The sequence below is a fragment of the Cryptomeria japonica genome, chromosome 11 (assembly GCF_030272615.1).
Source record: "Cryptomeria japonica chromosome 11, Sugi_1.0, whole genome shotgun sequence".
Lineage (NCBI taxonomy): Eukaryota > Viridiplantae > Streptophyta > Pinopsida > Cupressales > Cupressaceae > Cryptomeria > Cryptomeria japonica.
This window is the reverse complement of record NC_081415.1, coordinates 495,837,919-495,865,882: the sequence shown is the minus strand read 5'-3', so window position 1 is coordinate 495,865,882 and position 27,964 is coordinate 495,837,919. Positions and strand designations below refer to the sequence as shown.

The 27,964-nt window shown below is 38.2% G+C and overlaps 1 protein-coding gene across 1 annotated transcript in view; it reads right to left on the bottom strand.

Annotated features, from left to right (window-relative positions):
- LOC131068254 (uncharacterized) overlaps positions 1-27,964 on the bottom strand; it is a 74,171-nt gene that overhangs the window by 11,575 nt on the left and 34,632 nt on the right. The window lies entirely within an intron of this gene.

The following is a 27,964-nucleotide window of genomic DNA, read 5'->3' as shown; positions in this document are numbered from 1 at the left end:
ACAAATATTGAGCACCAACTCTAAAGAATTGAAGCACCAACTCCCGACTGAGGCACCAACTCCAGTATACCGAGGCACCAACCCCAGCTTGAGCACCAACTCCAGTACAAAGAAATTTATTAACACTATCAGATTTTTACACAACACTTCAAACTCCTGCCATTATGAAAATTACACTTACTCTGAAACAGCTCGTCTAAATGTTCCAGCATGCTTATACAAACATCAAACTGTATCTCAATCTTGATTCTTAACGGAAAACCATCACATCAACATCTACTCAGCCCTGCATAAAAGTCTCCTTTTAACTTTTTTGATTATATACCTCTTTCTCTCAGCTCACAGTGAAAACTGAACACTCTATATCAGAATAATGCTTTTCACAAGATCAGGCCTCTCCATACTTTGTTGCTGTAGCTGTTAAATCTTAATAACACCTTGCTGTGAAATGATACAAAGGATATACTCAGAATATACTCGCTTCTTTTGACTCCAGCCAAACATCTTTTTCAAAAGATTTTATTTTATAAAAATTCACACCATATTTTTAGATCCAGCACTATTACACAACATGTGATGAACCCTTGCTGGTTCAACTCTTCAGCCTGCTATAATTTGTAGATCTTCTTTGTAATTTTTAATTATTAAGATGGTCTTTCAGAAATAGACAGAAGTTGCAGAAGAGGGTTTCTTAATTTGCAACACATATTGAAATAATACATGAATTTAATCATCTGAAACAATGAATTGGAGAATTTAGAAGCATACCCATAGGTCCTTAGCCAATTTATTGAAATGAAAGAATAAATCAGCAATTCAGATCTGCTCTTATTTAATACTAAGACACCCAAACAGTGGAAGATGGCACTAATAAATGAGCAAGCTGTGTGTTTGGGAAAAGAAACCTCCAAACCACAGAAGAATTAACAACAAAACAGTAAATAGGGAAACCTACAACAAATCTGCCTTGTAGGAAGCCAAATCTGCCCCAATTCAATTCAATTTGACTTCTGAATGAAGCCAACCAAGCTGCAACAATTCGATTGATCTTTCACAATCTCAAAGCTACTGAATTTTGAAGAATGCACGCTCTCCAAAACAGGGCCAAACCCTTGCCGCCATAGCCAAGTGCTCAGAAGAAAATGTCAAATGCTCAATATCAATGAATGAGGTTTAATTTCCATCTTGGCTACCGAAATACCCAAAATGTGAGATTTTTGGTAATTAGGGATTTAAAAATTATAACTTGCTTTTAGGGTTTCCAACTTAACCCTAAAAGCAATGCCTACCTTAGGAGATAATAAGTTTTCACTTAAATAAATTTACATGATGCACTTTATGATTTTATATTAATATTTCATTAAAATATTAATTGCCTGTGGAACCACTTAAAAATTCATCTCTCTCTCATTATTGCTCGGAAACTGAATTTGTCAGAAGCTAGGGCCACAGTTCGCCATGCCAATGAAAATAGGACCATGTCTATTTTTAGCAATTTTTCCCTAAAAAATAGGAAATCCTCATAAATTGTCAGAAACTGATGAAATGAAAGACCAGAACTGAACTCAACACTAAACTAGAACAAATAGACATACCACTTCTCAAAATACTGCATTATTGACCCCTTTATCCATACCCTGTTAGCCTACAAGGGTCCAAAAATAGGCTAACTCCTCAAACCCAAGTCCCTGACTAGGATGGGGACATTACACAACACCCTTTTTACTTCTGTCTAACTGATTCGAATTATGGATTCGGATGACAATACCTAAGTGAGAACCTGCGGTATTGTGGATTTGCTTACACAAATAAGGTAAACATAGAATTGAAGCAAGCCAAAAAGTAATCCATTCTATTTGAAAATCCAACATATAACAATTCATGGGATTCCAAGGGTCACCAAAACCCCATGAGAATCGAAACTCAACAGTCATATTTGTTTATTACATAATAAAATAAAAAAACTACGAAATTTACAAAAAACTATATCAAATATTGTCCTAACTTTGACTAGACATAACTTTCTACTCAGGACTTGAAATTACGAGCTGTTTAACTCGTTGGAAAGGTCTCCAAGAGTTGAAGGCGAAGTCTTGAATTAAGAACATGCCTATGGCAATGTTCTAAAGGACTGGCCAAAGTTTCAAGGGCTGAAAATGCCCCGAATGCCTTCAAAAAACCCAATTACTAACATGTAGAAAAAACTACAAAAAATATGAAAATATTTTCATATTTCAAATTTGATTCTAATCATTACTTCCCTGTTGAAAAGCAATGGGCCCCATTGCATCAACACTTTGGATGAGATGAGGAAAACGGAGTTGAAGCTGCTCTCAGGTAAACCACTTTCCTTGTTGAGCAATTTGCCCTGCTCGAACCACTTTGTATAGATAGATCTGCTGCTGTTTGAGGGTTTTCACCATGGTGTCCACAATCTGATCACATTGCAATGGAAAAGCTGCTTTTGGATTCAATTTTGTAGTGGAAATTGTTTCTGCCACATCTGCAACATGTAATAGTGGGGGAAAATATGGCTTCAAGAGTTCCACATTGAAGACTGGATGAAGACCCAGAAACGGGGGTAATTGAGCTCAAAAACATAATCACCAACTTGCTTGATGATTGTGTATGGCCCATAATGTAGAGGACGAAGCTTCTTATTGGCACCCTGCAATTGTTCCTTCTGGATATGCAACCACACCTTGTCCCCGACTTGAAAATTATGGGGAGTACAATGCTCATCATGTCTCTCCTTATATTTATTATTGGTATGTTCCAAGATTTCATGAACTTGTTGCAAATGATGAATTCTATCAATGAATTGTGCTGCCTTATCTTCCTCCTTATCAACACGTGGAACTAGATTAGGTTGAATAAGTGGTATGGCAACATCCATGGGTGCAAGTGGTTGATAACCAAGACAAACCTCAAATGGGCTGTGACTAGTCGAACTGTGAATTGCCCTGTTGTAGCTATGTTGAACATATGGAAGACTTTCATCCCATGTTTGGAGATGTTTTGAGTGATATATGCGTAGGATGTGAATGATCATCCGATTCACTACCTCTATTTGGCCATCTGTTTGAGGATGGAAAGCAGTAGACTTTGTGAATTTTGTGTCCATCTTCTCCCATAATGTAGACTAGAACTTACTAAGAAACCTGCTGTCCCTATTTGAAAAATGGTATTCGGTAGACCAAAATGAACCCAAATGTGTTCAAAGAAAAGCTTTGCAGTGTCCTCTGCAGAAATTGTCTTTTAACAAGCCACTATTACTGCCATTTTTGAGAACCTGTCTACCACAACATACACACAATCGTGGCCTCTTTTAGTGGCAAGAAAACCAAACATGAAGTCCATAGAAACTGAATGCCAAGGTTTTTCAGGAACAGGAAGTGGCGAATATAGTCCAAGTTTACGATTGGCAGGCTTAGCAATAGCACATGCAGTACAAGCTTGAATATATGAAATGACATCATTTCTCAACTTTGGCCAATAAAAATACCTTTGAAGTATAGCAGTAGTCTTACCTATGCCAAAATGACCAACAACCTTACTATAGTGAGTTTCCCATATCAACTTTTTGCGTTCTGCATTGGGCACATAGATTTGGCCAAGGTGACAAAGCATTCCATCCTGCAAATAGAAGTCATTCACTTGATTTCCCTTCACCAATTGATTATAAACATCTACAAACTCAACATCATTCTCACACAAGCGAGCCCAAGCTTCAGTTTGGTGACCACATGAGTCCAATACCATACTTATAGCTGTAATCAGAGGCATGTTCAAATAGTCTGCTACTTTGTTAGTGCTTCCCTTCTTGTGGCGAATATTGAGATGAAATTGTTGAAGATAGGCTGACCATCGTTGATGTCAATCATTCTGCAACTTCCCTTGTGTTTGCAAAAATTGAAGAGGTTTGTGGTCTGTGTGGATGACAACATCCTTACCCAAAATATAATGTTTCCACTGCTTACAAGCTTGAATGATAGCATACAAGTCCTTGTTGTAAGTGGCATATCGACGCACTGTATCACAAAAAGTCTCACTATGATATGCAACTGGGTGACCATGTTGCATGAGGACTGCTCCTAGGGCATATTCTGATGCATTAGTTTGTATTTCAAATGACTGTTGTAGGTCAGGAAGAGATAAAGCTGGTGCAGAGCATAATCTTCGTTTTAACTCCTCGAATGCTTTTTGTTGACCACCTGTCCATTTGAACTTTGCTTGTGTTCCCCCCCCGCAATGACTGATTGAAAGGCCAAGACAAATGGGAAAACCCCAACTCAAATCTGCGATAAAAGTTTGCCAACCTAAGGAAACTTCATAACTCTGTGAGATTTCTAGGAGATGGCTAGTCCTTAATCACTTGTATCTTCTCAAGATCAACATGGACACCCTCACTGTCAATAACATACCCTAAGTATCTAATACTTTGCATACCAAAGGAGCACTTTTCTTTGTTTGCATAAAGCCCATGATCTTGTAAAGTTGAGAGAATTTTTTCCACATGTTGCAAATGTTCCTCCCAAGTTTTGCTGAAGATGAGTATGTCATCTTGATATACCACCACAAAGGAATCAGTGAACGGTCTGAGTACATCATTCATCATTCTCATGAATGTCGTTGGGGCATTTGTTAGACCGAAAGGCATCACTAGCCATTCAAACAATCCCTCTCTAGATTTGAAAGTTGTCTTCCATACATCAGCTGAATCAATTGGTACTTGATGTTATCTCAATTTCAAATCAATTTTTGTGGAGAATCGGGCCCCTCTAAACTGGTCCAAAAGGTCATCTATCCGAGGAAGTGGATACCTATTTTTGACTGAAATTTTGTTCAAGGCCCTATAGTCAATACAAAGTTTCCAAGTTCCATCTTTTTTCTTTGCTAGAACAATGGGATTGCCACAGGGTGATGCACTTGGACGAATATGTCCCTTCTCAATCAATTCTTGTATTTGCCTTTTAATTTCATCATTTTCTAATACTGGTTCATTAGGCAATGGAGTTCCCGGTATCAAATCAATAGTGTGTTTCACTTGGCAGTGTGAAGGTACCCCAGTTGGTAATTTAAACAGATTCTCATATTTTATCAAAATCTGATCTTTTCTGCAGTGTTGTGGTGTTTGTGATGGCGTGGGAATTATATATTGATTTCCTTTCTTCTTTAGAACGAATCATCAATAATATGAATGTTCCTGTTTTGGCAACCAACCTCCTACATTGCTTAGCACTAATCAAAGATGTAGAGTATGCAGGGCTTACCTCTGGTCTGGTATTCAATATTTCTGCTCACCCAATCTGATTGTCACACTGTGAGGTCTGGACTCATAAACACCATGGCGCTGGTACATATATGGTTGTCCCAGCAAAACATCACAAGCATCTAGAGGAGCTACATCATAGATTACCTCATCTTTGAAAGGCTTTCTAGAGTATGAGAGGCGACATTGCTGGTGCACTTGAATATCTCTCCCTTGACTTACCCATCCCATTGAGTAGGGCTGTGGGTGTGCTGTTGTTTTCAGATTCAATCTCTTCACAGTCTCTGCTAATATTAGGTTCTTTTGACTTCCACTATCAACAATAAAGTGCAGGGCTTTTCCTCCGACCCACATTTGTGAATGGAACAATCTTTCCTAATCCTCCCGAGGCAATATCTTTGTAGTAGCTACTGTTGCATATGGATCAGCCTCAATGACATGTTCATGACTTTCTTCCGTGCAAGATTCTGCCACCTTACGTTTTGCCTTGTCCTCATGCGTCTCCATCATTAAACTTATTATAGTTCTGTAATCTTTTGTGTTATGAGAGGGACTTTTATGGAATTCACACCACATACCGTTCTCTTGTGCCTTCTTCATACCCCATGCCTTTTTCGGTGGTGAATTGGGAGAAGATTCCTTGGAGGTTTTTTTCCATGCAATTTTGCCACCTTCACCCTTCCATTTGTTGTTTGCGAAGTTTTCCCTCCTTCCTTTCTGTTTGAATTTCTCCTCAATTTTTGTAGCAAATTTTTATGCACTAGGTAAAGTCTCTATGTTCATGAATTCCATTTCGGTTTGGATACACCTATGGAGCCCACTTTGATATTTCAAAACTTGGTGCTTCTCACAATCTTTGATGCCAAGCTTTGCTGCTAAAGCATGAAACATATTAGTATATTCCTGAACAGGTTGGTCTTTTTTCTGTCGAAGCAATTGCCACTGCATATATTTCTGTTCATATGTATCTATAGGAAAATATTCTTCCTTTACGTGCTCCATGAATTCTCCCCATGTGGGTTTTTGATAAAAAATAAAAGTACTGTTAGTTTCTTCTGCCTTGGATGTTAACTTTGCTTCCCACGAATCTTTCACATGATTTTCAGCTTTGAGAAGAGCGAAAGTAATTTTCTCTTCATCTGAGAACTAGTTGACAGAGAAATACCTTTCCAATTTTGAAACCCAATCATCAACAACACCCGCATCAATCTTTCCTTGAAACGTGGGTATATCGAAATTCACTTGCACCTTGAATGGTGTATACCCTGTGAATGGTGGGTTTGCTTGTGACCCACGACTTTCTAGCTTTTGCTTGAACTGCTCCATCATTTCTTCACGTTGTTTTGTTAATGTATTTGCAACCAACGCTTTAATGTCATCGTTGGTCTGCAACTTAGCCATCTGCGATCGTGTGCGTCTCAAAGGAAGGTAGTCTGAAGGATTTTTTGTTTCCAACCCCAATCTTTGATATGTTGATCGCGTGCGATATGACATACAGGAGTGAACTTGCTTTGATACCACTGATCTGAATTATGGATTCGGATGACAATACCTTAAGGAGAACCTGCGGTATTGTAGATTTGCTTACACAAACAAGGTAAACACAGAATTGAAGCAAGCCAAAAAGTAATCCATTCTATTTGAAAATCCAACATATAACAATTCATGGGATTCCAAGGGTCACCAAAACCCCTTGAGAATCGAAACTCAATAGTCATATTTGCTTATTACATAATAAAATAAAAAACTACGAAATTTTCAAAAAAACTATATCAAATTTTGTCCTAACTTTGACTAGACATAACTTTCTACTTAGGACTCGAAATTGCGAGCCGTTACCTCGTTGGAAAGGTCTCCAAGAGTTGAAGGCAAAGTCCTGAAAGAACTTGCCTATGGCAACATTCTAAAGGACCGGCAAAAATCTAAGGGCTGAAAATGCTCTGAAGGCCTTCTAAAAACCCAATTACTAACATGTAGAAAAAACTAGAAAAAATATCGATATTTCAAATTTGATTCTGATCACTAACCTCCAAACAATGTCCAAAAATAGCTATCAATAACTCTCACATTCACTTCACTATTAGCAGTAATCTATTCTTTCAAAAAGATGCTGCACCAAATGACTGTGCACAGCTGTATATCCCTCAACCTCTAGACCGACCTGATGCTTCCTACATGCACAGACCAAGACACACTACTTATTCAGCATCTCATTTTTAAAAAAAAATAAAAATCATAGTTTGAAGTAGAAGACAACCACACCACAGAAACAATTTCAGATCAAATAATATAAAAACTCAAGTGCATAATTCAAAATTTTAACGTTATCTCCTCCAAAATACGATTCTTCCCAAATTAGTCTTGCTCATTCATTTATTTAAAAAACACGACTCTCCTCTCTGACTGTCTTCACAGCACAAACTCAACATGATACTTGCATTTTTCAAAATACAAACCATGCACATACACCAGTCAGTGCACAAAAATGGAAGCATAATTCTCGGTAATTTAAAAAAAAAATTCCCACGAAGGCTTAGCATCATCTATATATATATATGCACAGAACTTATATATGAAATCGCTATTGAGTCTCATTAATATCATGCGTTTTTGCTTTTATACAAATATCTGAAGAGTTCGTTCTTTCAATGGCCCATGAAAACACGATTTTTCTTCCACCAATTGCCAGCAGTAACGTACAACCATTTTAATTAATAAATCATAAATTTTTGAAAACAGGTGCCACTGTAAACTCATTTACGGCAGGCAATGACTGATATTCTGAACCGACAAGTTCCAGCATCGTCAAAATTTGTGAGGAAGAGCCTTTTCTAATCACCCACGATACACAAACAAGGAAGATCGTTGCCTTGGAAATAGCCGACAAGGCATAGAAAAAAATGATTCATTGAATTGTGCCTTTAAAAATATATTACCGTAAAGAAAAAAAATGCAACCAATAAAGTCGCCTTACATGACAAAGGCATTACGAAAAAAACGCAGACAAAACTTTATCGAGCTAATGTTCCAGCCACGTCACCAGTTCTCAAGGTTTGTATACTTCATGGTTTGTGTAGTAAAGTCACCTCCAAAGATAGTTGACATAATTCTCATAAAACGGGCCCCTTTGAATATTCAACCCATGACATGGCGTAAAGTCTGATATAACTGCTGACCAAGTGACACTTGGCACTTGTACAATTGATGCAAACACTCAACCAGCTGAGCCGCACACACCCAGCTCAAGTAAGCAAGCAACTAGGTGAAGCTGACAACCAAGCAGCTCAAGCAGCTCAAGCAGCTGAAGCATCTTAAGCATGTCAAGCAGCTCAAGCAGCTCAACCAAAATTAAGAAAATCTAATGAATAAACAGTAGCTCAAAAAGCACTTCAAACTCAATCCAATATTATTTTGAGTAATCCTCTATCATGAATAACATAGACTTGACAAAAACCACTTGACATCTATGACAAAATGTCTAACAATTGGCAACATTACGCTCATGCTATATTCATATGGAGAGATACACTCCCTAGTATTTGTAGCATTAATATTCTTTAAATTTTGGTTTCATTTCCTTATTATGGGGAACATTATTCCTGTCGTAGCTTGGTTCCCATACTAGATAATTTTGTACTCAACACTTATAACTAAATGATTCTTGTAATTATAATTACTCACCTTGTCATAATGTGATCTTGGTATAATTACAAAATATAGGAAACTCATGTTTAAAACTCTTCCACTAATATTATACTTGGATAGATTAAATAGGACTTCATGTCGTATATTGTTATCGCAATCATTAAAATTATTGTCCTCAATATAATTAAAGTACATAAACTAGATTAATTTATCCAATTATAAGAAGGCATACAATTGTTATTATTAACTTGCTTAAGCCCAACTGACACCTAAGTCATGCTCAAGGTAGTGGGAACAATGTATTTGCTAAATCTTCATATGCTTGATACTCCCAATAAATATAATTATGTTAATAGTCACAAAACCATACCAGTTCTAAAAAAAATAGAGGTTATCATACTTCATTTAAGACAAGGCCTTCATGCCAATCTACTTGTTATACCGTGGATTTTTCCCTAAGAGTTCTAAATTCTACAGCATGGTAGTACATTTACTCTGTATTATGATTGTACATATACTATGAAACATGATTGTGGCATTCTTATTACCATCTCAAATAAACATGGAATGAGCAAAGCAAATGTATATTTTCCTTGCTAAGAATGATGCTATAAATCACACATTTCAAGATCAATAATTTGATAAGCTACATATCTCCAACTAATACTTAATCCTCAAGGATCTCTTAGAAGTAATTTCTATACTTCTACAAGGAGTATAGTTAATTGACAAAATGTCATAACGAATGTATTTTATATGTAAGAATGGGAAAAATTATATAATGCATTATATAGGCAAACCCGATTCAATAAATCCATTCCTCTTGGTTGCAAGTGTAAACAATTTAAAATTAAATACTAAATTAGAAAACGAGGGGCAACGAGGGTACTCATTTGTGGAAGAAAACATTTTTGAAGCAGAATAGAAATCTACTCAGCCAGTTCCACACTGGAATATTCAAGTATATAGATTCTACAATTGCTTGGACATTTCAAAGCCCCTTTCCCTAACTCCACAATTTAACTCTCTTCTTCATTGTTTTTTTCTCTTTTTGTTTTTTACTCTCTCTAATCCCTCTTTTGTGCCACTCTTACCCCTTTGCATTTTACTCTGTTTTCCTTTTGATAATCACCTCAATCATCTCGCATCTGCAATATATATTTACCCCATTCAGTGTTTTAATGGATATTCATACTTTCTTCTACTACATACCCTCTACTTTGTATTTATAGTGAGTTTTTTCCAAGTTTGGGATCAAATTTTGAGGCAATTTCCTTCACAAATATGTGGTCTCTGTTGAGACATGGACCAGCTAGGACTCGAACCGAGGACCTTCCATACGCTACTGGAGTGCTCTACCACTGAGCTACTGGCCCCTCTTGGACCAGTCCATCGTCGGTCCGGGTGTGGCTTATTTCCAACACCAACACCCCCCCTTAAGCCACACCTCTCGTGTGCTTGGGGCTCCTAGCCTGGACCTGGCTCTAATACCATGATGAGACATGGACCAGCTAGGACTTGAACCTAGGACCTTCCAAACGCTACTGGAGTGCTCTACCACTGAGCTACTAGCCTCTCTTGGACCAGTCCATCATCGGTCCGGGTGTGGCTTATTTCCAACACCAACAGTCTCAAGTCTGCAAGGTTTCCATGATATGCACAAAATGGATTTGTTGATAAGGCATTAGAAACTTCCCAGCAAACAATGTTGGTGGATGTAAAGCTTAAGCTTGACTCCTCAATCTTTAGCCTACACCCCCTTACCTACGCCAAATTGGGAGCTTTGGGATTGTTGCTATTGCAATAGGCATGATAGACACATACACAAAATTTGGGAGTATAGACCATCTACTTCATGTGATTTGTATTATAGAATGCCTAAGAAAAAATGTGGTCTCATAGCTACTATGATTATAGGATGTGCACGAAATGGTTTCCTTGAAAAGGCTTTATAAATTTCAAAGCAAATGCAACTGGCAAGCTTCAAGCTTTCTTTCCACACCCTTTTCAACTTCTACCCTGCCTATTCGTCCCCTTCAGGTTGCTCTCTCTCTCTCTTCCTTTCTGTCACACTCTTTTCTCTTTTTCCCAGGTAGAGTGTGAGTCTCTTTCTCTCTGAATTTCCCCTCATGCATAGATACAATTTTTGCACTCTTTGCCTTACGCTATCTATTGCATTTCTCACATACATATCTATCAAGTCAGTTGCCGTCCCCTCCTACCCTTTCTCTCTGCCTTTTTATTTTTTTAGTCTCGTCATTGGTGAAAGATTGGCAGTCTTTTTTGTTTACTGAATTTTGTCCATGATTGTGAGTTTTTGGATGACTCTAGGGTAGGGATGCCATGCCCTAGTAAATGCACGCCCTTGCAGAATCACATCCTCTCTTCATAAATGGTGTTTGTCTCCTATCACTCCTTTTCATGTAGGCACCCATGTTTCATTTATTTCATACAATGCACAATCATTTTCATGTTTAATACTCCTTGTCCTCATCTTGAAAGAATTAAATCTTATTTGTTTATCATATATTTTTCTATGGTTATCCACTGTGGAAGAGGGTGATGTGGGGATGTGATAGAAGAATTTGCTTGGTGTAGATTGGGGTTTCAAGGACCTCATGTTTGAATCCAAGGTGTCAAAGAAAGTGAGCTCACTAATTTTTCAGATCACTTTTGGCCCAAATAAACTGTGCCATTGTGTTGAGGAGGCCGATTTGACAAATTTTGACTATAAATTTGTCAATTTTGGACAAATTTGTTTTTGGGGCAAGTTTATTTTGCCTAGGCATGCCTATGTCCCTTGAGCACAAAGGTACGTCATTATTATATTTTTGTAGAATATTTTTTTTTTTTGGTGTATTCTATTATAATCGGCTCAATTTTTTTATAGTTGATTAAAAAATTCAAAGGCAAATATTAGAAAAAGGTGGGTTAGCTTTAATTGGTCGTCAGGGGGACTAGACCTGCCATTGGCAAATTTGTCGCCTTTTTTGCAGTTAACTATCAGTTGTTTCTCTGTGCCTTATATCTTGGCGGGGCTCCGTGAAGTGTGGTTAGTGGAGCATTAGTGTGTAGGGTTGTGTGTGCTAGTGCTCAACTCATAAGCGTTCCTAGCACCTGCCATGCTAGCCAAGCACTTAAAGTGCTCACCAAGGCCGCGTCATCCTCAAATCATCGCTGCTCCACTCGGGCTGCTTTGCCTAGATCTATCACCACTGCTTCGCCTTTGGTGGGTGACATGTTTATTTTTGCTTTTGCAGCTAAGTCGGTCCTATGGGGAACCGGGGGCTAAACCCTGTGTAGCCCCCAAGTGCTTGCCTTTGACCCCCTAGGTGCCATAAAGGTTTTTTTTTTTTCTTTTCATTTTGTTGTAACTTGGGCAAATGGAGGCAAAACTTTTCAAATGAGATTTTGTCGGAAAGATAGTTCCACCAATTTTCCACTCGTGTAGGTGATTTTTTTCAAAAAATTTGCTGTTTGAACACATTTATTGCTATTTGAAGTCAGATATTCAATTTTGGCTCCTGAGCTCATAATTTTTTTGCCACAATCTCCAATTTTCATGATTCTTGTGGTGTTGGTAAGGTATTGAGGAGCTTTTTCAAGTCATCCATACACTTTTTCCAGATTCCGTCTTAAGTATATGTTTGATTCAATTTTGCTATATTTTCATATTGGTGGATTACTTGGACATTTTGATAGTTGGGAAGGTGTGGTCTTGTTTTAATCACTTCATTTCAATTATATTTTCATGTATTGGTCTTTGAGTTATCATTTGAGAAGTGTACCATTGTTGTATCATGGGTTATTCAACTCATCCTTCTTTAATTCCTTTGACTAAGGACGATTATAGGTCATGGAAAAGAAGGCATTGTAATACATTGTAGGAGGCTTAATATTTTGCCTCATGTTTATGGAATCATTCCTAAGCCAAAGACACAATGGAAGAATTTTGTTTGGGGTAATAAGAATGATTGTATCTTAGGATTGATTGGTTGTAGTTTTAGTGCAAGCATCTTTAGAGAGACCTATAATTAGATTTCAGAAATTAGGTGCCCATGCACAATTTGGACCAAGATTTGGGTGATATTTGGAGATCTACATAATCCTCCATTTCTAGATGATCTTGTTTCATATTGCCTCATTCCACTTGACGATGTTGACAATCTTCTCTTTAGTGATGATACCTTAGAGGAGCTTGAATATGATACAAAACTTGAGTGTCTTGATGTTCCAGATACTTCTCCCGCAATTTCTACTTCTTCAAATGAGATCACACATTCATCTTTTGTTGGTGATTCTTTGAGTACTACCAATAATTCATTGCAGCAGGTATTTGGTTGTCTTCTTGATTGAGATTCTTATTTGTCAGACAATGCTTCATTGTTTGTGGAGTCTCACATTTCAGATTTGGAAGACTAATTTGAGGGTAACTCTCCTATTGGATGACAATCATGGCACAACTGTTGTCACTTCATTTTTGTCTTCGGAGCTTGTTCAAAATTACACTTGTTCCCTGTTTGTCACCTTCTATTGTGTTGAGCATGTACTTGATTAGTTTGTGGCATCTTCATCTTGTAAGGACTCTGCAACACGAGTAGTTTTTAGAGACACCATCATACATTTGGATTCCATTTCCTACCAATTCCTATTTGGAACGGGAAGTATTCTTGCATTTGTACCTGGTTTATCTTCTTCCCAAGGGGAAAAATGTTGTTTGTAGGCATTGGACTATGTTTTGTCTTCAACGCTCACCATTTTTGTAGGACGTACATTGTGGGTGGGCTATGTATTCTCTCTTTCCTTCCTACGGGGGAATCATCGATTGTAATTTCATGATGGATGTAGTCCTTGGGGGGTATCATTGAGTCTTGCATGCATCACCATTTCTTTGTATCCTTGTCTCTCTTTTGGAGAGAAGTTGTCCCACTAGGTTTTCTCCTTTTCTCCTTTTCTCCTTTTGTTGGAGATTGCATTTGCATTGTACATGGGTACCTAACATGGCCTAGTAGCTAGGACCCATAATCATCATAATAATTTAGCATCTTTTCATAATAATCTACTCCCTAAGTTGCACTTAAAGGGGGTTGTTTGTGTGAATAAGTTTTTGGACCTAGTGTAGTCTTGTACCTAGCGTTTTCACTAGTTTGTAGTAGGAGACTTATTCACATGACATAAGTTTACTTAGCTCTTAGGTTTCCTTCTAGAAGATTGATTAGTTGTCACATGATCTTATGACAACCACTTTTAGTTATCTAGGTCAACACTTTAGTTGTCTTATTGCATAGGATTATGACACATATCACAATCTTGTCTAATCCTTCCTCTCATCTTGCCTTTATAAGAAAGGCCTCCCATGTACATTTTCATGTTGATATTCAACCATTAATCAATCTTGCATCAATCTTCCATTGTTGAAGCAAGCTATTTTTGCCATTCTCTCTTGTGGAATTTATTTTGGTCATGCAGGGTTCTTGAGGCTGTTGTGGAGTTATCAATCTACTCCTACACAAGTGACAGGCTTTAGAGCAAGTGATCAACACTAGCACACTTATGATACTATAGAGCTCTACAAATTCCTCCAAGTTGAACTCTTTTAATTATAATTAAACTAAAAGAAAGATCTTATTTAAATACCCTTTTTCTATTCTTGCACGCAACTGATGGACTCTTGGTAGAAAGGGTGCACACCCGAAACATCCCTTGCTTTAGTAGGGATTTTGGGGATGTCCTCACCTACAGTTGGTACTGGCAGGATGTTTCATGTGTGTCCCCAAGTCCTTGAAATTTCCCAGTTTTGGAGATGTTGCTTGTTTAGGGGGATGGGTCCTGATGGAACTATGCTTCTATGGCCTTTTCCAAGTAATTAACATTTTTATCTTTACCCTTTTTCTTATTAGAGCTCAATACCTCTCATCCAAATAGCCATCTTTGTTGCAATGAGAGCAATGAATCTTGCCCTTCTGCCCTATGAGTTAATGATGTAAGTAGCATTCTTCTTGCCTTTCAGTTTGCCATTATCTTTTTAGTTGGTACTTCCAAACTGCTGCTCATCACCTTGCTACACTTTTTGAAAGAGTTCCCTTTCTTGTCTAGCTCAAGGTAGCACACACAAGCATATCCCTTGTTTATATCTTGGGGCTTGGCCAAAAGTACACGCCTTTTCAAGTGAGCAAAGAGTCCAACATATTTTGTGAGCACTTCTTTATCCATGTTCTCTTTGCCCATTTGGACTGTTCTCTTTCTAAACTCACTTGTGTAGGCTTGCATGCTTTGTTCATCATGTCTTTGTCTCAAGTAATGTCATTGCATATCAGTTGCTCCTCTTCATGGCATATGGGATAAATTTGCCCATGGAGCAGCCTCTTGTAGTCCTCCCACTTTGCAACTGGTGGCACTTTCCTTAGTTCCAATGAGTGTGCATAGCTCTCATACCAAGAAAGAACGTGTGGAAAGCTGTAGCCTTGCAAAAGAAATCTATTGGTGTGGGGATAACTAATGGAGACTGAAGTATGCCTCCATTAGGGGGACACCGGACACCCATTGGTCCAACTTTTCAGCACTAATCTCAACATCATATATTGGATATTTATATTTGCATCTGTTTTGAAGAATATTTTCTTATGGGACTCTCCTTGCTCCATTTCATCACATTTTGGTTCTCTTTCATTTGTGCTCTGCTTTGAAATTCCTAGTTTGGAGATTAGGACTAGCATCAGGCTTTTTATTAGATCCCCTCTCTCTTCAACACTGAAAATCCAAGCCACATCTTCTTCAAGCTTCTAGAATCTAGCTTCCCCTTCATTCTCTCTTGCCATTCTTGGTCTCAACCACTCTTTCAGTCCAATTTTTGGGCCCAAAAGGTAGCAAATCTCCATTGCCTTTTGATAGTTGGCATACACTTGCACAACCTGCAAACATGAATTTCACAAAGGAATCAACTCTTATACCACCCGATACTTAAACATGGTGGTTATACCATACTCTACTCTTAGCAAATGAATATTAGATGCCAAGAGCTCTTATAAAACCCTTAAAATGCACCAATATCACTTAAGAATGGATGCCAACTATTCAATGATGTGCAAATCAAGTATAAACAAAGAACTTTATACACATAAGCGGAAATCAACATATGAAACATAAAAAAATTGGAACACAAGTAGTTTGCGCTGAAGAAAACCTGTCTTGGGGTGGAAACCTCCAGCCTAGAGAGCAATAACTCTTTGTCCTACCATAGAAAAGTTGATTACATATGTTAGAAGTGCCTACACAGTATCTACAAGTTTACAAATAGAATTTGGAGGCTCCTTTTCATTTGCAACACTCTAAATGTGATCGATCTGCTATAACAGACTTACAACAGCAAATATTGGACTGCATTCATTTGCACATGGTCTTGGTTTGTTACCTTCTTCATTTATTGGACTTGCATCTAATTTAATTGTGGCATACTTTCATACCAATGTGGTGACACTTAAGTAGAGTTTAGAGACGACAACAACAACAATATCAGACATTCTACATTTATACTCCCTTTTGTTTCTTCCCAAGGGGAGGAACATTGTTTAGTGTTCTTGGATTTTCGTTCACATCCTTTGTCGAGCATCAAACATCACTCTGAGATTACACATTATGAGGGATTACACATTATGAGGGGGCCGCATAGTTTATTAAGCATTTACCATCACTCTATGAGATTATACATTATGGGGGGGCTGCACAATCTCTCTCTTTCTTTCCTTTATGGAGAAAATTGATTGTTCTTTAGTGATAGAATTTGTAATGTCCCCTTCTTAGGCGTAATGTTTCAGTTGGCCGATGGCCTATTTCAGAGACCCATAGGCTACTCAACAGGTGAAATTAGGGTTACCAATTTTGGAGTTTGTTGTTGCTCATGAATTAGAGTTTGGATCACGGATTCTTTCTGGGTTTTCAAAAGGCTTCGTAGTGGTATGTCCGGCTTTGCGTTCCGAGCACTTTTTGGAATTTACTATTTTTAGTAAATTCTATTTTTGGCAGTGGTCTTGATTATTTCGACACAGTTGGTTCTCTTCTTCAGTTGGTTCAGTTGGCTTCGTCACTTTTGGCCTTGGGATGTTTTTGGAGAGATAAGTTCATTTCATTTAAATAATGTTATGTTTTAATGTTATATTTTAAAGTTGACCCCTTGGCCTAGCTTCATCACTTCAAGTTGTTTTAAAAGGTGGTCTTCAAGGGTGGACGCATCATGGAAGGGATTTAATATTTCCTAAGGTCTAAAATCTTGCTTATGAAAAGGGGTGCCAACTTTATGAAGAGAAGTGAATTAAAATAAAGGTTAATTAAGCTTTTAAAAGTGGCGCCATCTCTTGGAGGAAAATTCAAATGTGAAATTAGGGCGCATTTTCTAGAAGCCTCTAGAGACCCCTTGTTAAGCTTATAAATGGAGGCTTCCTCCCTTCATTTGGCATCTTATGTCTATTGTAATGTTACTCTGCCGGAATGTTATTGGGGTTGCTTCGAGGAATGAATGCCTCCTAGCCTTGGCATTGCTTCTTGCTTGAAAGATAGCAACTAGTGGTGATTTAGTGTAGTTGTGAGAGTTTGTAGTGGGGATTGCATTGTAGCTTGAGTTCTGCTTGAAGTTCAGTTATTTGCATTTCATTTCATTTTTCGGGAGTCGCGGTTAGCAAGGTAGATTTGTAGTTTCACTCATATATTTCAAAATAAAAACATATTCATTCTGGGTATTGCATATTTCCTCTTGTTTTGGCTGGGCGCTCCTTTCTGCAAATTTGCAGATTCTAATATGAAGTGTTTTATTTTATAGAGAAGAATCGCCATTCTTGCCTGGCGACACTGCTGGGAATTGCCTTGGGGTTCGTGATAAATAATCTGTTGGGTTAATGTCTGATTTCTTGGTATTGGTTGGGTCGCCTCCTTCATAGGAAACCATTGCTTTTGGTTTTGGGTCATTCGGACTAGTATTGAGAGAGTAATGAGCATTTTAGTGATTCCATGTGTTGCTGATTAAGCATGTCACGTGCAGGTCTGTCATAAATCAGAATATTAAGATTGATCCTGAGTAGAATTTCTTGGACTTATCATTTTTGTTAAGACCGGGAGAGCCTTCTATATTGTTACAGCATTGTATAGTCTTTCTTAATCCTATGATCTTGGCAAGCATTTACTATCATATTGTAAGCTGAATAGTAGTACTGGCAGCATTTCTTCTCATTTTCATTTCACGCTTGTTATTTATATTTAATTCCATTTCTAAGTTCTTAGCATCTCCGCCATATGGTAGCTCCATTCCCACCTTGGGTTTGAAAGCACATGCTTGGTGTCGAGTTTTCCTTTCAGCAGTTGTAATTGTAAAGATCCTCTGACCATATGTTAGTCCATGTTGGGCACATTCTTGGTTAGAGTTGCTTTCAGCATGCACCAAGATCCTCTGACCATATGTTAGTCCATCTTGGGCACATTCTTGGTTAGAGTTACTTTCAGAATGCTTTAAGACCCTCTGACCATATGCTCACGCCTTGCCCAACCCGGGATCCTGGTGTACATTCTTGGTTAGAGTTGTTTTCCGCATCGTTTTGGTTTTAGTGCTAACCCTAATGGATGTGTGTTGCATTACTCTTTGTAATTGAAAAATTGAAAAAATTGGTTTGGGATATTTCAGAATTAGCCCTTGGGGGTTTAATGTTGAGTCCTTTCACTTGTGTATGTTTGTTTATGTCTTTTCTCTTTTAGAGGTGTTTTTTTGTATGAGTTTTTCTCACTTACTTCATTTGTGAGAGATTCGTTTGTAAATGGGTATTTAATGTAGCCTTGTAGTTGGGACCTATCTTTGCATGTTCAAGGGGGCTTTTGGTGTGAACATGATATATTTTTTATTTCTTTCATATTAGGTCCTGTTCAAACTTACATACTTAAGCTTACCAAGGTTATTTACTTTTTTTTGTCTCTTATTATACAATAAAGACTTGTTATTATCTCGGTTTGTCCTAGGGTTTCATCCTTGTCTTTATAACAAGGGTTCCTCATTGTAAATTGTGTTTTTATTTTTGCATCTAATGAGTTCACTAATGTCATAACATTTTCATTGCTTCTCTCTTTGTGTGGAAGGTTGTTTTGGTTGTAGGTGATCCTTGGGCTATTGTGGGCTTGATACGATTTTAGTAGTCCCTTATCAGATGAAGTCTGAAAAAGGTTGGGTTATATTAGTAGATTAGAAGAGAATTTGGCACAAAAAGGCTTCATTATTTTTGTGTGATGGGTGGACAGATGGTATGAACCACACATTGATTGGAAGTCTAGTGTCTTGAAGTGGAGAATTGGTGTTTTTGAAGTCACTTGATGCCACCCATGAAGAGAAAAATGGTGAGATGTGTGCAATATGTTGGAGAAGGTGGTCATGGAAGTGGATGTGGACAATGTTATTAAGTTGTGACTGAAAATGTTGTAGCATATATAGCAACATAGAAACATGTTGAGTGGTACTCTATTGTTTTGTCAAGCGTTTGTGTGGTCCATTACATCAATCTTCTACTTGAAAATATAGTTAAACTTGGACAGGTGAAAATTGTGGTGGAAGAGGGGAGGAACATCACTATACATCTACAACCACCCTTGGGTTTTTAAATTGATGAAAGAGCACACCAAGAGAAAGGAGCTTGTGCTATTGAGAGCCACATGATTTACACAACCAACTTTATCATATTGCATAGCATTTTAGGTTCACTAATACCTCTCAAGCAGGTATTTGTGAACATTAGGTGGGTGAAGTCTCTATATTCAAGAAGGCCAAAACATAAAGACTTGTGAAGATTGTTTTTGATGATATGTTTACCAAGAGCACATATAAGATCTTCCAGTCAACTTTAAACTTAATGCTAGGGAACTTACAAAATAACCAACTCCATTATTAGTTTCACATCTACTTTTTATTTATTGCTATTGAAATTTTATTCATTTTTATTTTAAATATCCATGTTGTTTTATTTTAGGTGCTGAAACCTCTAGTTAGGGTTCTAGGCTTGGTGGATGGGAAAAAAAAGTCCAATGGGTTATTGATATGAGAGCATGGAGCAGGCTAAGGTGGCCATCCAACATTATATTCACTAATGCACACCAATTTTTACTTGAAAACCAATTTTTTGTTCTTTGATTTCTTTAATTTTAACAAGGAGGTTATGGATGGCCGCAACACATTCAAAGAGAGGATGACACTTGATGAAGCCCTTAGAGACACAATTTTGGATGTTTTGCAAAGTTACAAGGCTATAGAGGGGGATGTTGTTTACTTTACTTAGCTCTATGCTTCCGAAGGAGAAGAACCCAACATGCAAAGTTAAAAAAAAGAAGGAAGCACTTTAAATTTAATTTATACTCTCCTAGATAGTAGACTTGTTTGATAAGTGCAATTGTAGATTACTGAGTTTAGTTACAAAGGTTTTTTTTTGATAGGTGAACACTTTTGATTGGAGCTATGAACTAGTGAGGCCACATTTTTGAGGGACCTCATTCTCAGTTGCTGGGATTAGCCCCAGGCCAATTGTATCAATTTTCAATTTCTTCTTTTTCTCTCCTTCCTCCTTATCTCTTTGTTCCTTATTACTCCTCTCCTAATTTGTCTGCTCCTTATCTCTCCTTTCGCCTTAGTGGATCCTACCTCCGTCTCGTCTCTAGCTTGTTAACATGGTCTCTAGCGCGGGGGTCCTTCCTCTGACTCCTTCGTGGTGTGGCAAGTGCTGTCAATCTCCTCTGTGGGACAAACCGGTCTCGGGTGAGATTCAACAACATGACGCAGTATCAACATTGGGTGTGCAACTGTCGTTGCACTGTGGGGTCAACCCCCGAGTTAGTTACAAAGTTATAAATGTTGTCTTGTAGATTTGTGATGGGAAGATTAGCTGCAAAAACATCTCTCCTTTGCCTGCGATGGACTTTTGTGCCAACACGTTAGCGCTTCTAGGTGTTAGTGCAATTGGAGCATGTTTGAGGTCATTCATGCAAAGAAGAACAATAGGTTGATCCAAAAGCACCTTACTAACCTCATTTTTGTGCAATATAACTTACATCTTCATCTCAAAGAGGTTGAGGGAAAATTTGAATGACATCAATCTATATTTTGATTGGAATGCTGAGATGTGGAATTCACTCTTTGCCAAGGAGATAGCTAATTTTGAGGGGGAAGGAACATAACTGGCAATAGATGTTGAAGCCTTGGCAAGTGGAGGTAGAAGTGATAGAAGGGTTTCATATGCTTGAGGATGATATTGTTCCACAGGAGAAATCTTTACTGTCTAGTTCAAGGGCACCACCATTGAGGAACTTTTGTCAAAGGAAAAATCTGTAATGGATATTTATTTTTATGATGATGACATCTGATCAATCCTAATATCGTATATGGCACTATGACATGCATTGCACTTTTTTGGAGTTTAAAACTAACAAAAGAACTACCTATGAGTTCTCTAGATTTATTATTCATTATATTTGAGTCCCAAGTCCAATTCAAAATTTTGGCTTGCCGAGTCAGAATTTTCAAACCACAGTCTAAATTCCGTGTCCTGTCAGTAGAGATTAAGATGGAGCCTTAAATCTCTGAGTCATCAAGAATTGTAGGTTTAATGATTGTTGAATGGAGGCATTATCTTCAAAATGTGTTTTAAAGCATTAACATTCCAAGATAGAGTGTGAGGGATATCTCTTCCATAGGTGTAATTTAGAGATATTGACAATATTAACCACCAGCCGGCTATGTTTGCAAAAGCTAAATAGAGCATCAACCTTCTTCATAACCTGTTATGGGAACAAGAGAGGATGATCACATCGTGAAGACAAAGTGGTAATTAAGACATAATTCAGTATACAACCATCATCAACACGAGTATGCTACTGACAACAAAATTCAGGTGTCTAGTTTTCAATCTGTCAAACAACCCACTCTGCTATGATATGCAAAATGTAATTGTCTTTTGAGTGTTTGACTACATAAAAGTGAACCCGCTAGACAAAAACATTTAAACACAATGTAGAAAATTAAGTACAGAATGTGTGGACCTGCATTCACTTGATATAAATTTGAAGAGATAGGTCAGATGTTTAACATATGAATACCATCTGTTGGAATGTCATATCTCTTGTCTCAGCATTTATTTATTGATGTGGATATTTGTTGTACTTCAAGCCTGTTGAGACTTGTGCACATAATAGAAAAATTGTTGGAGTTAGATGAAAGCCTTTCATATTTCCCATTCCATTTTTATCTGGGTCGATACTCGGGGAGGCATTATACATAAAGATAAGTGTGAAGAGTGTTTAATTGGTTGGCATTGTATTAGCGTCATAGTTCACATCTTTCTTAACCATGCAATGTTGAATGTGTTTAAAACTTAAAAAGTGGTTGAAACTGTAACATAACAGCAAATTGGCAATAAATAGGAAAGATGTTTAGGCGATCAAGGATGGAGAGATTGGCATGATATGTTGAGTTGGGTTTCCTGGCATGTTACAGTTGCAATTTAAATGATAGGAGATTCAAAACTAATGAATTCATGCAGACCAACACTTCCTTATATTCACATTGATATGAATTCAATAACAATTTTAATGTCATGTACATCTTTACATCTTTATATGTGTTGCCTTGTTCACATGGTTTATAAAATGGTTTTAAGGTGCACGAAGACATTTTTAATATAGGGTGCTAATTGTGTATGATGAATCAAGATTGTGTTTGATTTGCAAGGAGTTGTAAGGTACTAAATACTACTTATGTGTTTAATAAGGCCAAAAAATTGAAATGGCTATCATTATTTACATGCTTTAGCATTTTTAGGTTGCATGTTGATACTCAATTGCTGTCTAGTTATTTGTTAGAGATCATATAAAGGGAAGTCTAAGCTATTGGTGTCATGAGAAGTCTTATTGTTAAAAGTCTATGCTTATTGAATGACAATATTGCAAGTTGATCTTTTTATGTTATTAGCATGGGTTTATAAACTAAGAGATTGAAAGAATTAGTTTTTTAAGTGTCATTAGGAAAAATGCCCAGAGAGGAAAGCAAAAGTCAGTTAGTCCTGAGTCAAAATTGTATATGAAGTTTTTTTTTTTTGAAATATTATAAACTAAGAGATTGAAGGAATTGGTTTTTTAAATGTCTTTGGAAAAATTGCCTAGAGAGGAAAGCAAAAGTTAGTCACTCTGATAGGGAGAGTCTTAATTTACCACCAACCGGAGTTCTTTGATGGTGTAATCCTATTCTCTATTAGGGCCCATAGTCTTCTCGTATGTACTCCCCTACCAGTAGTTTGCTTGTTTCACCTTCCTCAAGCTCACAAGGTAAGCTTGCTCACTATATCCTTGCAGGGGTGCACAGTCAACACTTGTTCTCTTTCTTTGCAAAACCACCCTTCATGTTTGGTTTGGCAAACTCTCTCCTTTTCGTTACAAAATGACTAAGTTCCAGGGCTTATAGCCCTCTGGATCTTCTTCCAGTTCTCAATAGATTCCTCCCCTGCAAGTTATCTCCTTCACACTACTGACACCTAACCGGACTATCACCAAGCTTGCCTAGGGCCAGTTTGCAGGAATAGCTAATGCCATCTCCTGGACTTCCACAGATGAAAACCTACTGTACATGATTGGCTCTGCTTGACCACCTCCCATGATCGTGTGGAGTTTCAAGCCAGAGCCATGTTATTATTTACAAACAAAGAACCAAAACTGAAAAGGGAAAACTTATTTACAGATTCCGAGCTTATTCTCAGGTTCAACCCAGTAACTCATAGAGCAGAGAAATGAAGCGTTTACATTGACTGCATGAGTGAACTTAAAGATTCTAAAACATTATTGCAATTCACAACAGAAATCAGACACTGAATGGAAACCAGAAAATAGACTTCTCTTTATTATTCGGGAAAACAGATGTGCTCTCCGTGACAATCAACAATCCATATCCAAAACCACAACAACCCTTTTACAGATTCCCGTTGGGTCTTTTATACATTCCATCCTCTGTCGTGAACTCCTCCTATTGGACAAGATCGATCTCGTTACCAACGGTTTCCAGCGGCAACTATCGGGCAGGTTCTATCGGAGCATCGAGGTAACATCCAAACAAAGTTACTGATGTCCGATGACAACCTCCAACTCTTCGCACTTCCTATCGGGTCTTCGGTGTAACATCAGAACGAGCTACTGATGACCGACGTCTTCACACTTCCGCTTCGCACTTTCCATCGGGTCATCGGGTAGCATGACATTGCGCTTTTCTGATTGCCGATGTCTCCAAAGTTGACCTCCTCCGCTTGCCCCTTGTTATCGGGTTATCGGGGTAACAAGAAAACACTCCTCTCGATACCCGATAACTCTTTCCTCGACTAGCACTTTCCTATCGGGTCCGCGGGATAACAAGAAACCATTCTCCCCCATACTCGATAACTCCCATTGGGACATCAGTGTAGCGTGCAACAACTCCTGCCGATACTCGATGGCTCATCGGGTCATCGGTGTAGTAAGAAAAAGCTTCTGCCGATACCCGATGACTCTGCTCCAAGCAAATGCTAACTCATCGGGTCATCGGGGTAACTTGAATCGACTTCTTCCGAACCCGATGACTCACCAGTAAACAACCCATCGGAATAGGTTATCCTGATGCACTTATGAGATGCCATTTCAAAAGAAAACACACATTTGAACCTAATCACACCAAAATTGTTGAAAACTTTGTAAATGCAACCAAAACTGGGTGCTCTTGCACCATACTCCCCCAATGAGAAAGAAGTCAAGTGACTTCGTGGGGCAACACAGAGGAGGTTAGTCCAAGTTTCGAAAAGTCTGCCTCAGGAACCCAAGTGGCCTCAGATTCTGGAAGGTGCTGGCATATAACTAAATGCTCCATATAGGCGGTAAGCCTAGTCTTCTCGAGGACTTGTGAATCCAACACCTTTTTCGGCTTGTGGCCTGGTCGCTGGCGGTAAGGGTAGGTTTGAAAGTGCCTACGAGACCCCTGAAAATCTCTGACATTCTTCTGGAAGTGTACCCTTATACGGTACCAAGTCTGCAACATTGAAAATAGGAGATAAAGCCATGTCTCCTGGTAAGTCAAGTTTGTAGGCATTGTTTCCATACTTGGCCAAGATCTTACACGGTTTAATTCTCCTCATTTGAAGTTTGCTAGGGACTCCTTTTTGATGACTTGCTTTGTTCAAGTGAACCATTACCAAGTCCCCAACAACAAATTGTACATCTCTTCTCTTTTCATCGACTTTGTCCTTGATTTTCTGAGAGTTGTCTAGTAAAGTTTGCCTAACTTGCTCATGAATCTCCTTCATGGACTGAGCCATGTCAACAACATGTCCACTTTGTTGTCCCATCTTCGCAATTTCTCTGAGCTCCAAAACACCTCTGGGATGAAGGCCATAAACTACTTCAAAAGGACTCTTACCGGTTGATCTATTCACACTGCCATTGTAAGCAAATTCAGCCTGATGAATGATCTGATCCCAAGTTTGCCCATACTCCTTTGTTAAACATCTGAGAAGGTTCCCCAACGTTCTATTTACCACCTCTGTTTGGCCATCCGTTTGGGAATGGTATGCTGAGTTGAAAGACAAGTTAGTTCGCAATCTCTGCCATAAAGTTCTCCAGAAATGTCCAATGAATTTTGTATCTCTATCTGATACCATATTGATGGGTAAACCATGAATCCTAACGACCTATTTGAAAAACAAACGAGCAATATGACTGGCATCATGAGTCACCTTACAAGGAATAAAATGGGCCATTTTACTGAATCTATCTACAACAACATAGATGCTATCAAATCTAGATTTGGTCTTGGGTAAACCAACAACAAAATCCATACTTACACACTCCCATGGCCTATTTGGGATAGGTAAAGGTTGATACAGTCCAACATTAGAAGATGTTCCCTTAGCTCTTTGACAAATTACACATTGCTCCACATATCTCCTGATATCCCTTTGCATCTTTGGCCAATAGTAGAATCTTTGCACAAGTTCCAAAGTCTTATTCAAACCAAAATGTCCACTCAAGCATCCATTGTGCTTTTCTTGCATCAAATTTTCTCTCATAGACCCTCTGGGTACACAAAGCTGTCCTCTGAACAAAATTCCATCCTGCAAAGTGAAATCTGCATATTCACTATGAAAATGATTCCTAAACTCTTGGCAAACCTTGTAGGCAGCAGCAAAATCTTCATCTTCTGCATACAAAGTCTTGAAACTATCCAATCCAATGCTTTTGAGCTGCACTTCTTGTATTGTTAGTAACCTCCTACTCAATGCATGAGCTACCTTATTACATTGTCCTTTCTTGTGTTTGATGGTAAAAGTATATGACTGCAAATACTCTACCCATTTGATATGCCTATGGTTTAACTTTTCTTGAGAATTAAGAAAGCTAAGAGCTTGATTATCAGTGTAAACCACAAATTCCTTAGGTAGCAAATAATGCCTCCATTTCCTAAGTGACTGGACAAGTGCATACAATTCCAAATCGTAGGAAGAATAACTTTTCTTTGCATCATTGAGTTTCTCGCTGAAAAATGCAACTGGTCTGTTGTCTTGACTCAAAACTGCTCCAACCGCTATGTTGCTGGCATCACATTCAATTGTGAAAAGTTTGTCAAAGCTTGGTAGGATTAGTACCGGTTGTGTAGCCACCTTTGTCTTCAAGAAATCAAAACCTTTTTGTGCTTCCTTTGTCCATACAAAGTTGGTTCTCACACCTCCCTTGATTGTTTGTAGCATAGGTGCACATATCTCACTGAACCCTCTGATGAACTTCCTGTAAAACTGAGCCAAACTGTGAAAACTCCTTACTTCACATGCTCTTTTAGGAGTAGGCCAATTGGTTATTGCTTCCACTTTTGAAGTGTCCATTTTCAAATCACCACTTGAGATTACAAACCCAAGATACACTAATTCCTGTTTCATAAACTCACATTTCTCCAAATTGATGGTTAGCTGTTCATTGTTCATCATATAGTTTTTCCAATACAATTCCTATATGCTTAAGATGCTCATCTTTAAACTTGCTAAAAAATTAAGATGTCATCTAGGTAAACAACAACAAATTTACCAATGAAGTCCTTGAGTACTTCATTCATGAGCCTCATGAATGTGCTAGGGGCATTGGTGAGTCCAAATGGCATAACAAGCCATTCATAAAGTCCTTCTGTAGTCTTGAAGGCTGTCTTCCATTCATCTCCCTCCTTGATTCGAATTTGGTGGTAACCACTCTTGAGGTCTATCTTGGTAAAATACTTAGCACCCCCTAAACAATCCATCAAATCTTCAATTCTGGGAATAGGAAATCTATACCTGATTGTAATCTGGTTGATGGCTCTCTAATCAGTGCACAGTCTCCAAGTACCTCCCTTCTTTAGTGCCAACACAGTGGGCACTGCACATGGGCTGATGCTTTTCCTTATCAGACCATTGTCCAAAAGCTCTTGTATTTGTTTGGCTACCTCCTGATTCTGCTCCGGTGTCATCTTATAGGCTGCCTTATTAGGCAAAGAAGCTCCAAGTATGAAGTCAATTTGGTGACTGATGGCACGTTCAGGAGGCAACGTTGCAGGTGTTCCATCACTAATGATCTCCTTGAACTGGTTTAGTATCTTTTGCACTTCATTGGGAATGCATACTTTCTTTTCCTTGCTTTCTTCTTTAGGTTTCACTACAAGTGCAAACCCCACTCCTCCTCCTTCCTTGAGGGTGTTAATGAACTCCTTCTCACCAACTAGCAGCACATTGGAACCCTTAGGTTTGCTTCCTTCTTCATATTTTAAGGACTGAATTTTGTAAGTAACTCCATCTTTTTGGAAAGTATAAGAATTCATTTCTCCATGGTGTACTTCTTTCCTGTCAAATTGCCAGGGTCTACCTAAGAGTAGGTGGCATGCATCCATTGGCAAGATATCACACAAAATCTTGTCTTTGTAACTTCCTATAGTGAACTCCACCCAAGTTTGTTCATTCACTAGAACATGCTGCTCCTTATTGAGCCAAGTAACCCTATAAGGAT